Source organism: Oryctolagus cuniculus, chromosome 15 (assembly GCF_051225735.1).
Source record: "Oryctolagus cuniculus isolate XC-2025 breed Fujian yellow rabbit chromosome 15, ASM5122573v1, whole genome shotgun sequence".
Lineage (NCBI taxonomy): Eukaryota > Metazoa > Chordata > Mammalia > Lagomorpha > Leporidae > Oryctolagus > Oryctolagus cuniculus.
In genome coordinates this window covers 70,214,777-70,223,559 of record NC_142881.1, presented here as the reverse complement: position 1 = coordinate 70,223,559, position 8,783 = coordinate 70,214,777, and the positions used below count along the sequence as shown (strand labels likewise).

The window sequence follows — 8,783 nt, the reverse complement described above, 5'->3', positions numbered from 1 at the left end:
GTGATATAGTGTACTGCTATTGTTTGACTATTTGAAACCATAGTTTCAGACCAGAGTCTCACGGTGAGGGGGGTGTTGGAGTCTCAAGGACTCCAAAATGGAGTCCCTACTGTCAGGGGGCTACTTCAGTTTGTTTTATATCTGTTTGAGAGTCATAATTTTACTTTTAAAAAAATTTTAATGCATAGAATAGACATCAGTTCTGTATAAACAAGGGAAGCCCTGGGCATCAGGGTTTAATTCTTTCCCTTAACCATGGTTGAAAATACATAGAAGACCAAGATTACGTGGAAGGCAATAACTGGGAACTGGCATTAACTTTCAGCAGTTCAATTATTTGACCTTGTCTGCATGCAGTAGCCTTGGGGGTAGGTTGCTCTCCTCTCCTACACCTGTGTACCCTTCTTAGGTGGAGCTAAAATAATCCCTTCTCACCTTATAGCAGCAGGCAGGACTGAGTTAAAGATACAGGCCTGGAAGAGTAATATCAAAGGTATGTGGTATAATCAAGGAAGGCTCAGAAACAGGGTGGGCTAAAGGTCAGTCCTGGGTCAGGCCTTTGGGCTCCCGGGTAAGTCATTGGTTAGGACGCCCAGTGTCTCAGACCTGAGTGCCTGGGTCCAATGCCCGCCTCCATGCTGACCGCAGCGTTCCTGCTAAACGCAGGCCCTGGGAGGGGGCGGTGATGGCTCAGGAGGTTGGGTTCCTGCCATTCATGTGGAAGACCAAGATTGCACTCCCAGCTCCCGGCTTTTGCCCCAGCCATCAAAGGCACTAGGGAGTGAGCCAGTGGATGGAGTTTCTCTCTCCCTCCCTCCTTCCTCCCTCTCCCTCCCTCCCTCTCAAATAAATAAATAGTTAATTAAAAATAATGATAAAGGTTGGTCCTATGCAGTTAAGCAGTTGCTATAGCACTGAGTTAAAATGAAGATAACACTGAGGTTTAAAGACAGGTTTAAATACTGAGGTTTAATGAATTTTTAAAAAACTTTTTACTGAAGTATAACATATATACATTTAAAGAACTAAATTCACCAAAGGAACCAGCAGTGTCTGGTGCTATGATACGGCAGGTTAAGCCAACACTTGGGACACCCACATCCCATATTGGAGTGCCAGTTTGAGTCCTGGATACTCCACTTCCCATCCAGCTTCCTGCTGATACACCTGGGAAGGCAGCCAGGATGAAATTCTTGGCTCCTGGCTTCAGCCTGGCCCAGAAGTCGCTGCTGTGGCCATTTGGAGGGTGCACCAGTAGGTGGAAGATCTCTCTCTCTCTCTCTCCCCCACCCCCACCCCCACTGCATCCTCCCATTCCCCATCCTGCCTTTCAAATAAATACATCTTTTTTAAAAAGTTGAATTATAGATTTTTTTTGTGAAAGTCTTTCATTAATTATACTTGCATCCATAATGTTGTATGTAGTGGTGAATCATTCATTACATAATCTGCTGTTGGTGGGAATTTAGATCGTTTCTAGTTTAGAACTATTATGGTGGGTAAAGCCGCCACCTACAGTGCCGGCATCCCACATGGCCGCTGGTTCAAGTCCGGCTGCTCCACTTCCTTCCAGCTTTCTGCTGTGCCTGGGAAAGCAGTGGAAGATGGGCCAAGTGTTTGCACCCCTGCACCCACGTAGGGGACCAGGAAGAAGCTCCTGGCTCCTGGCTTCGGATCAGCCCAACTCCGGCCATTGTGGCCATTTTGGGAGTGAACCAGAGGGTGGAAGACCTTTCTGTTTCACTGCCTCTGCCTCTCTGTAACTCTGCCTTTCCAATAAATAAATAAATCTTTTTATTAAAAAAAGATCTATTATGATAGTGCAGTTATAAACATTCATTTTTTTTTCTGAGACTTAGTTATTTGAAAGGTAGAGTGACAGAGAGAGATAGAAAGAGATCATCTGCTGCTTCACTCCTCAAGAGGCCACAATGGCCTAGGCTGTGCCACGCCAAAGCCAGGAGCCTGGAATTCCATGCAGGTCTCCCATGTGGGTGGCAGGGGTCCAAGCACTTGGGCCATCTTCTGCTGCTTTTCCAAGGCCATTAGCAAGGAGCTGGATCAAAAGTGAAACAGCCAGGACTTGAACGGGCACCCATATGGGGAGCTGGTGCTGCCGGTGGTGGCTTTACCTGCTACACCACAGCACTGAACCCACAGAAAAGTTTTTTGAACCAAAACAAACTCATACTTTTAATTCTATTTTGCATGTATACTTAGGCTTGGAATTGGTAGAGTGTTTTTATTTATTTATTTATTTTTAAAGATTTATTTATTTATTTGAAAGACAGAGTTACACAGAGAGAGGAGAAGCAGAGAAAGAGAGAGGTCTTCCATTCGATGGTTCACTCCCCAACTGGCTGCAACAGCTAGAATTGTGCCAATCCGAAGCCAGGAGCTTTTTCCAGGTCTCCCACGCGGGTGCTGGGGCCCAAGGACTTCGGCCATCTTCTTATTGCTTTCCCAGGGCACAGGGAGAGCTGGATAGCAGAGAGCTAGATCAGAAGTGGAGCAGCCAGGTCTCGAACCGGCGCCCATGTGGGATGCCGGCACTTTAGGCTAGGGCGTTAATCTGCTGCGCCACAGTGCCGGCCCCAGTAGAGTGTATTTATATCCGTATGTATATTAAAAATCTTGTGCTAGAGTTGTGGTACAACAGGTCAAGCTGCCACCTGCAAAGCTAGTCTCATATAAGCATGGGTTTGAGTTCCGGCTGCTCTACTTCCAATTCAGCTCTCTGCTAATGTGCTTGGGAAAAGCAGCAGATGATGGCCCAAGTGCTTTGGCCCAGGCCACCCATGTGAGAAACCCAAGTGGAGTTCCTGGCTTCTGGCTTCAGTCTGGCCCAGCCCTGGCTGTTGCAGCCATTTGAGGAGTGAACTAACATATGAAAGCGTCTCTCTCTCTCTCTCTCTCTCTCTCTCTCTCTCTCTCCCCCCTCCTCCCCCTCTCTTCCTCTTTCTCTGTAACTCTGCATTTTAAATAAATAAATAAATCTTTTTTTTTTTTTTTTTTTACCGTCTTGTATCTCTGAGTCTAATCCAACATAGCAGGGTTCACTTTATCCTTTTTGTGGGGAGCAATCCGGACTAGACTAAGTTACTCGAATTGGGACTTATTCTATGCATCTGCTCTCCCACAATATGGCGCTGGGAGAGAAGTAAACAGCTTCCGCACAGCTGCCTCCAGTTCAACCAATTAACTGTAGGACTTGCTCCTGATTGGAGAGCAGCGTACTCAGCCGAGTTGGGATTGGCGGAGGAGGACTATAAAGGAGGAGAGAGACGGCATGCACCAGGAACATCTATGGGGAACATCTAAGGGAACCCGTGCAGCCCCCGAAGAAAGCCGGCCGGCGGTGTGCCGCTCCCCTGCGGAAGTGGGGAATGCGGCCAGGGGGAACTGCCCTTCCACGGAGGTGGAAGGGATAGTAGCCAACCCGGGAAGAACCAGCAGCAAACCCGGGGAGGGCCGAGCAGACGAAAGAACAGCGCAGGGTCCTGTGTCGTTCCTCCACGAAGAGGGGGAGCGACATAATGGTGCCGTGACTCGGATATGAAGCCTAGGCAGGGTTTAGTGTCGTTCCCCCATGAAGACGGGGAGCGACATAATGGTGCCGTGACTCGGATAGGAAACCTAACTCGGACAGGAAACTTAGGACGGATAGGAAACCTAGCTTGGATAGGAAACCTAGGACGGATAGCAAACTTAGGAGGGAAGAAACGGGAAGAACTAGGGAAAATATCGGAGAGAGAGACTAGCAAACAGCCTAGGGAAAAGCCGGACGAAAAAGGTGCCGGAAGAAGCTATTGAAAGCCTAGGCATAGACTCGGATACGGACTACGGGGGGAAGCTGGGAGAAATCTCTAAGGTCGAAAGCGAAAGTGAAAGCTAGAACAAACAGACTCGGACGCGGACTGTGGGGAGAGGCCAGGAGAAATAAGGGAGGAATATTGTTGGAAGAAAACTTGGGGAAACATACCGGGTAGAGAAAAATGTTAGGGAAATTGAAGCCGCGGGGGGCAGGCCAAGGCGGAAACGAAAGCCACTTTGGGGTTCTCAAGTTAGCCCGGGAATAGGGGGCGAAAAGTTGAAACCAGAAGCTGAGACGTAAGCCAGATTGGGATCCGTCTGATTAGCCCGGGGAGCAAAGGACGGGAAGCCAGATCGTGGGGCGGAGACGTACGCTGGGTTGAATTCGCCAGGCTAGCCCGGGGAACTTAGATTGAATCCTAGTGGCGGAGACGCAAGCTACGCTGTGTTACTCGCGGAAGCCGCCGCGTGCAGAGAGAGCACGGGGCGTGAATAGATAGGGAACGCTGGCGTAGGCCGTGGTTCAGACGCGAAAGGGTTAAGCGTGGAGACCGCGGACCGCGCAAAGCCGGGAAGCCGCGCAGAGAGGCGCGCGGGCTGAAGCGGCGCAGAGCCGGGAACCCGCCGGCGGGGCGAGGTGCCGGAAAGCCGCAGGGATAAGAGAAACAGAAGTTTGGAAGTGAAGTAAAAGAGAAATAGGAATGCTGGAAGATAGAAGTAAAATGGGAGAAATAGGAATGCCCGGAGATAGAGAAATAGAGAGAAATAAGGCCTCCCCTCAACATGCCAATTAGAAGGCTTGGATTCGGTCTGCCTGATTTAAGGCGGTAAGCGCCAGCAAAGCTCGACCAGAGTATGAGCTGCAGGTCACCGAAGATAGGCACGAACCAACACTAATAAGTCTCCCCCACAATACGGCAATGAGAAGGCTTGGATTCGGTTTGCCTGATAGGTTTTGTAAACACCTGCAGGCAGTTCTAGCAGAGTAGAGCATGCACTGCAGGGCACCGAACACAGGCACGCATCAGCGCCTAAAAACCTCCTCACAATGGCGAAGAGAGGACCCGGATTCGGTTGTCCTGATTGATAGGACTTGTAAGAGCCTGTGGCAACGCTAGCAAGTAGAGCAGAGTGTGTGCCGTGGGACACCGAAGACAGGCGCGTATCAACGCCAAAAAATAAAAAGAAAGGGGGATCTGTGGGGAGCAATCCGGACTAGACTAAGTTACTCGAATTGGGACTTATTCTATGCATCTGCTCTCCCACAATATGGCGCTGGGAGAGAAGTAAACAGCTTCCGCACAGCTGCCTCCAGTTCAACCAATTAACTGTAGGACTTGCTCCTGATTGGAGAGCAGCGTACTCAGCCGAGTTGGGATTGGTGGAGGAGGACTATAAAGGAGGAGAGAGACGGCATGCACCAGGAACATCTATGGGGAACATCTAAGGGAACCCGTGCAGCCCCCGAAGAAAGCCGGCCGGCGGTGTGCCGCTCCCCTGCGGAAGTGGGGAATGCGGCCAGGGGGAACTGCCCTTCCACGGAGGTGGAAGGGATAGTAGCCAACCCGGGAAGAACCAGCAGCAAACCCGGGGAGGGCCGAGCAGACGAAAGAACAGCGCAGGGTCCTGTGTCGTTCCTCCACGAAGAGGGGGAGCGACATAATGGTGCCGTGACTCGGATATGAAGCCTAGGCAGGGTTTAGTGTCGTTCCCCCATGAAGACGGGGAGCGACACTTTTCCCTTTCCTTGCTGTGGTTTCTGTGACAGAAACCAAGCATATTTATTTTCTCCATCCTAGAATATCCATTTTACGAAGCCTCATTCTCCAGCTCTGTCTGCTGAAAGGGCCTAGAGCCGGGACAGCCCAGGTCTGGATTTCCGAGAGGAAGCAGGCTTCCTTGGAGCCATGGCTGAGTCCAGGATGGAAGCTGGGGAATGACAGGATGAGTGCTGAGTATCAGAAAGGAAAGAAGCACTCAAAGTGGGGATAACTCAGACAGACAGGAACCGTCTTACCTGGCCTTATCTGGGACAGTTTGACCAAAAAACAATGTTAGGAATAGATTATAACTGGCAAACTAACTTCCCATAAGGCTGAAATAGACAAGGGAGCCCATATATGGAGAGAAGAGAGTTCTTTACAGTTGAATTCCAACTAATAAATGTAGAAGAAATTATGGAAATAGAAAATCGCCCACCAGAGAATGCAGTGGGAATGAATGTTGCAAATAAAGAGCCAAATGAATGCTCAAACTGGTGAAAGTGTGATGCTAAACAAGATATTTGCATAATGTACTTACAGGTGTATTTCAAAAAGATTGTGGAAAATGGAATTAAAAGGTACATTTTCATGCAAAAAAGTCTGTGAAGCCATGCACTTGTATTAATCACAGAAGAAGAAAAAAAAAAAAAAAACAGTGATTGTATAGTGAAGAAATGTGACAGACATCGTGTTCCAGGGCTCATGTGGGACACAGTGTCCTGGAGGGGTGCAGTGGGAAGGGCACAATAGCACTTCTGTGGTGTTCCCACGCAAAACGCAGCTCTTGAGGTCATGAGCAGGACAATCCTGGCAATGTCCCAGGCAGACCTGCGACTTTCCAATAGTATTGTACTAATGTCAGTTACTTGGCTTTCCCAACTCCCGTGAAGTTATGTAAGGTGTTAATATTTGGGAACACCGGTGGAGTGTATACAGGAATCCACTGTCTGGTTTTCGTAAGCATAAAGTTACTTCAGAAGAAAAAGAAAGAGAGGAGTCAGTTGTGATTGTGCCATCCTTAAGACAGAAACCCTGGCCAGCACCTCTGCTGCAGGTACAAAGTGCTCCCCTGACAGAGGCAGTCAAGGTCCTCAATAATGAATCCAGACTTTTCCCCACATTTATATTAGCTCCGCCCACGTCCATCAGCCGCCCATGCCCTGCCAATTTCTCTGGCACAGGCTTAGAAAAGCCTGACTCATGTCCTAAGACCCCTTTCATGGGGCCTTCACCTTACACCCAGAGTCAGCTGCTAGCCAACCCTGCAGTGCAGTCAGCCCTGGGTCGTGACCTTGGAAACCTTGAACTCCCTTGGGGGGGTGGGGATGTAGGCTCTGCGGGTCTGTCATTCCCTACACCCTGTCTGCCCTTAGGAAGCTTCTGACTTGCAAATAAACACAGCCAGGAGAAGGGAAAGCAGATCAGAGGTGGGTAGGGTGGGTAAGAGAGCCTGCACAGCTTTTTGGGGCTGTGGTTTTCCTTTGGCCTCTTCTGCTCAGAGCGGGCTGGTCTGCCCAAAGCTATGCAGCTGTTAAGAACAAAAATCCCCATTTGAACACAGCCTTCTGCCTCCTTTACTAAGGGCTGCTAGCTCCAAAAAGGCTTGGAATAGCCAACCATGTAGCATCTTCATACAGTTTTCATTTCACCCTGACACACCTCAAGGTCATCTCTGGGGACAGCCTTGCAGAGAAGGTTCCCAAAGAGCTGGCAGGAAATGCGACTGACTCCCCCCTCCCCAGGCCCGCAGAGCGTCCCAGTATCACAGCTGAATGCATTCTGGGGAAACAGCCACGGACGTGACAACGAACTGAATGCACACTTAACAGTGTGAACCTGCAGCAAAGTCATCTCAACCCTGAGCAGCTAGAATACCAGCACCACAGTGGGCTGGGGCTGAGCTCATTTGCTGGACCCCTTTATTCCTGATCCCGCTCCTTGAAATGTGGATTTATCGGGGCTGAGGCTGTAGTACAGTAAGCTAAGCCACGGGTTTGTGTCCCAGCTGCTCCTCTTCCGATCTGGCTCCCTGGTAATGGGCTCCCTTGGAGGCTTCAAGTGATGTCTCAAGTGCTTAGGTCCTTGCCTCCCTGCCATCCATGTGGGAAACTCTGACGGAGTTCTGGGCTCCTGGTTTCACTGACCCAGCCCCAGCCATTGTGGTTACTTGGGGAGTGAACTAACAGATGGGAGATTTCTCTGTCTCTTTTCCTCTCAAATGAATTAATTAAGTAAATAGAAACAACATCTTAAAACCACTGGCTGGGAAACTTCTCTTGCCAAGCTCTAGAATAACTACAGAAGCCATCCAACGCCTGCAGTATTGGCTGAGGTCAACTGAGAAGCTAACTACACAGTGTTTCACAGGGTGTTGAAATCCATGAACGTTAGCTGTTAGGACTATCATTATTGATATCCTAATGGGTAATAGTGAACCGCTGCCCTCACCCTGCACCTCCCTTCTCCCTGTACCAAGCAGACCTACTCATCTACATCTTCTGTAAGCTGGGAGGATTTGGGACTGCCTGCAAGAAAGGCAGAGGGCTCAAAAACAAAAAACTTCTTAAATATCAACTAGTGAAGACACCACACTGCTTTTCCTGGGACCCAGCAGAGATCCACATCACATTTTCCTGGTTCCCTTTCTCTGGCTATGATCTGTGCACCGTGTGCTAGCAGCCCTCTCCGTCTGTGAGAGAGGCAGTGGGCCTTGGCCACGGGGCCTCGATCTTTCTGCTGGTGGCTCTGGAAATACTGGCTGGTGCCAGAAGGAGAAGAGAAAGAGGCTTTGTGCAGCCCAGACCCTCCCAGCCAGCGAGACTGGTCCAAGTGGGCTCCATCTCCATCCCCAGAGGGGTGGCCAGCCCCTATTTCCTGTTTCCTTGGCCCCTCGCCCTTGGAAATGCCAACAGAACCTGCCAGCTCCCCCACCGGCTGTCTTCTCAGCACAGCCATCCTCAGAGAATGCAGCCCACAGCCCAGGGACTGACACGGGCACACATCCCAGATTCCTAAATGGCCTCTGTGTACCTTGGGCCACCTCCTCAGTTCTCCAAGCCTCACGTGGTGTTCAGCGTGGATCCTGGTGCTACCTGCCAGGGTAAAGGGAACACTAAACGAGAAGGAAGCTCCTGCACATTGGGGCACATCATTCATGCAGCCGGTGCTGGGTGTTCCCCCTAGCTACAGCAGTTGTCACCTGAGCCC

General features: G+C 50.0%; 1 long non-coding RNA gene across 1 annotated transcript; it reads right to left on the bottom strand.

The window, feature by feature from the left end:
* Nucleotides 1-3,281: 3,281 nt before the first annotated feature.
* Nucleotides 3,282-6,289, bottom strand: LOC149122047 (uncharacterized). The gene is made up of 2 exons (XR_016221037.1): nt 3,673-6,289; nt 3,282-3,636 (listed from the first exon to the last, which is right to left on the bottom strand). It is a non-coding gene; the product is annotated as an uncharacterized LOC149122047 (long non-coding RNA).
* Between the last annotated feature and the right edge of the window lie 2,494 nt (nt 6,290-8,783).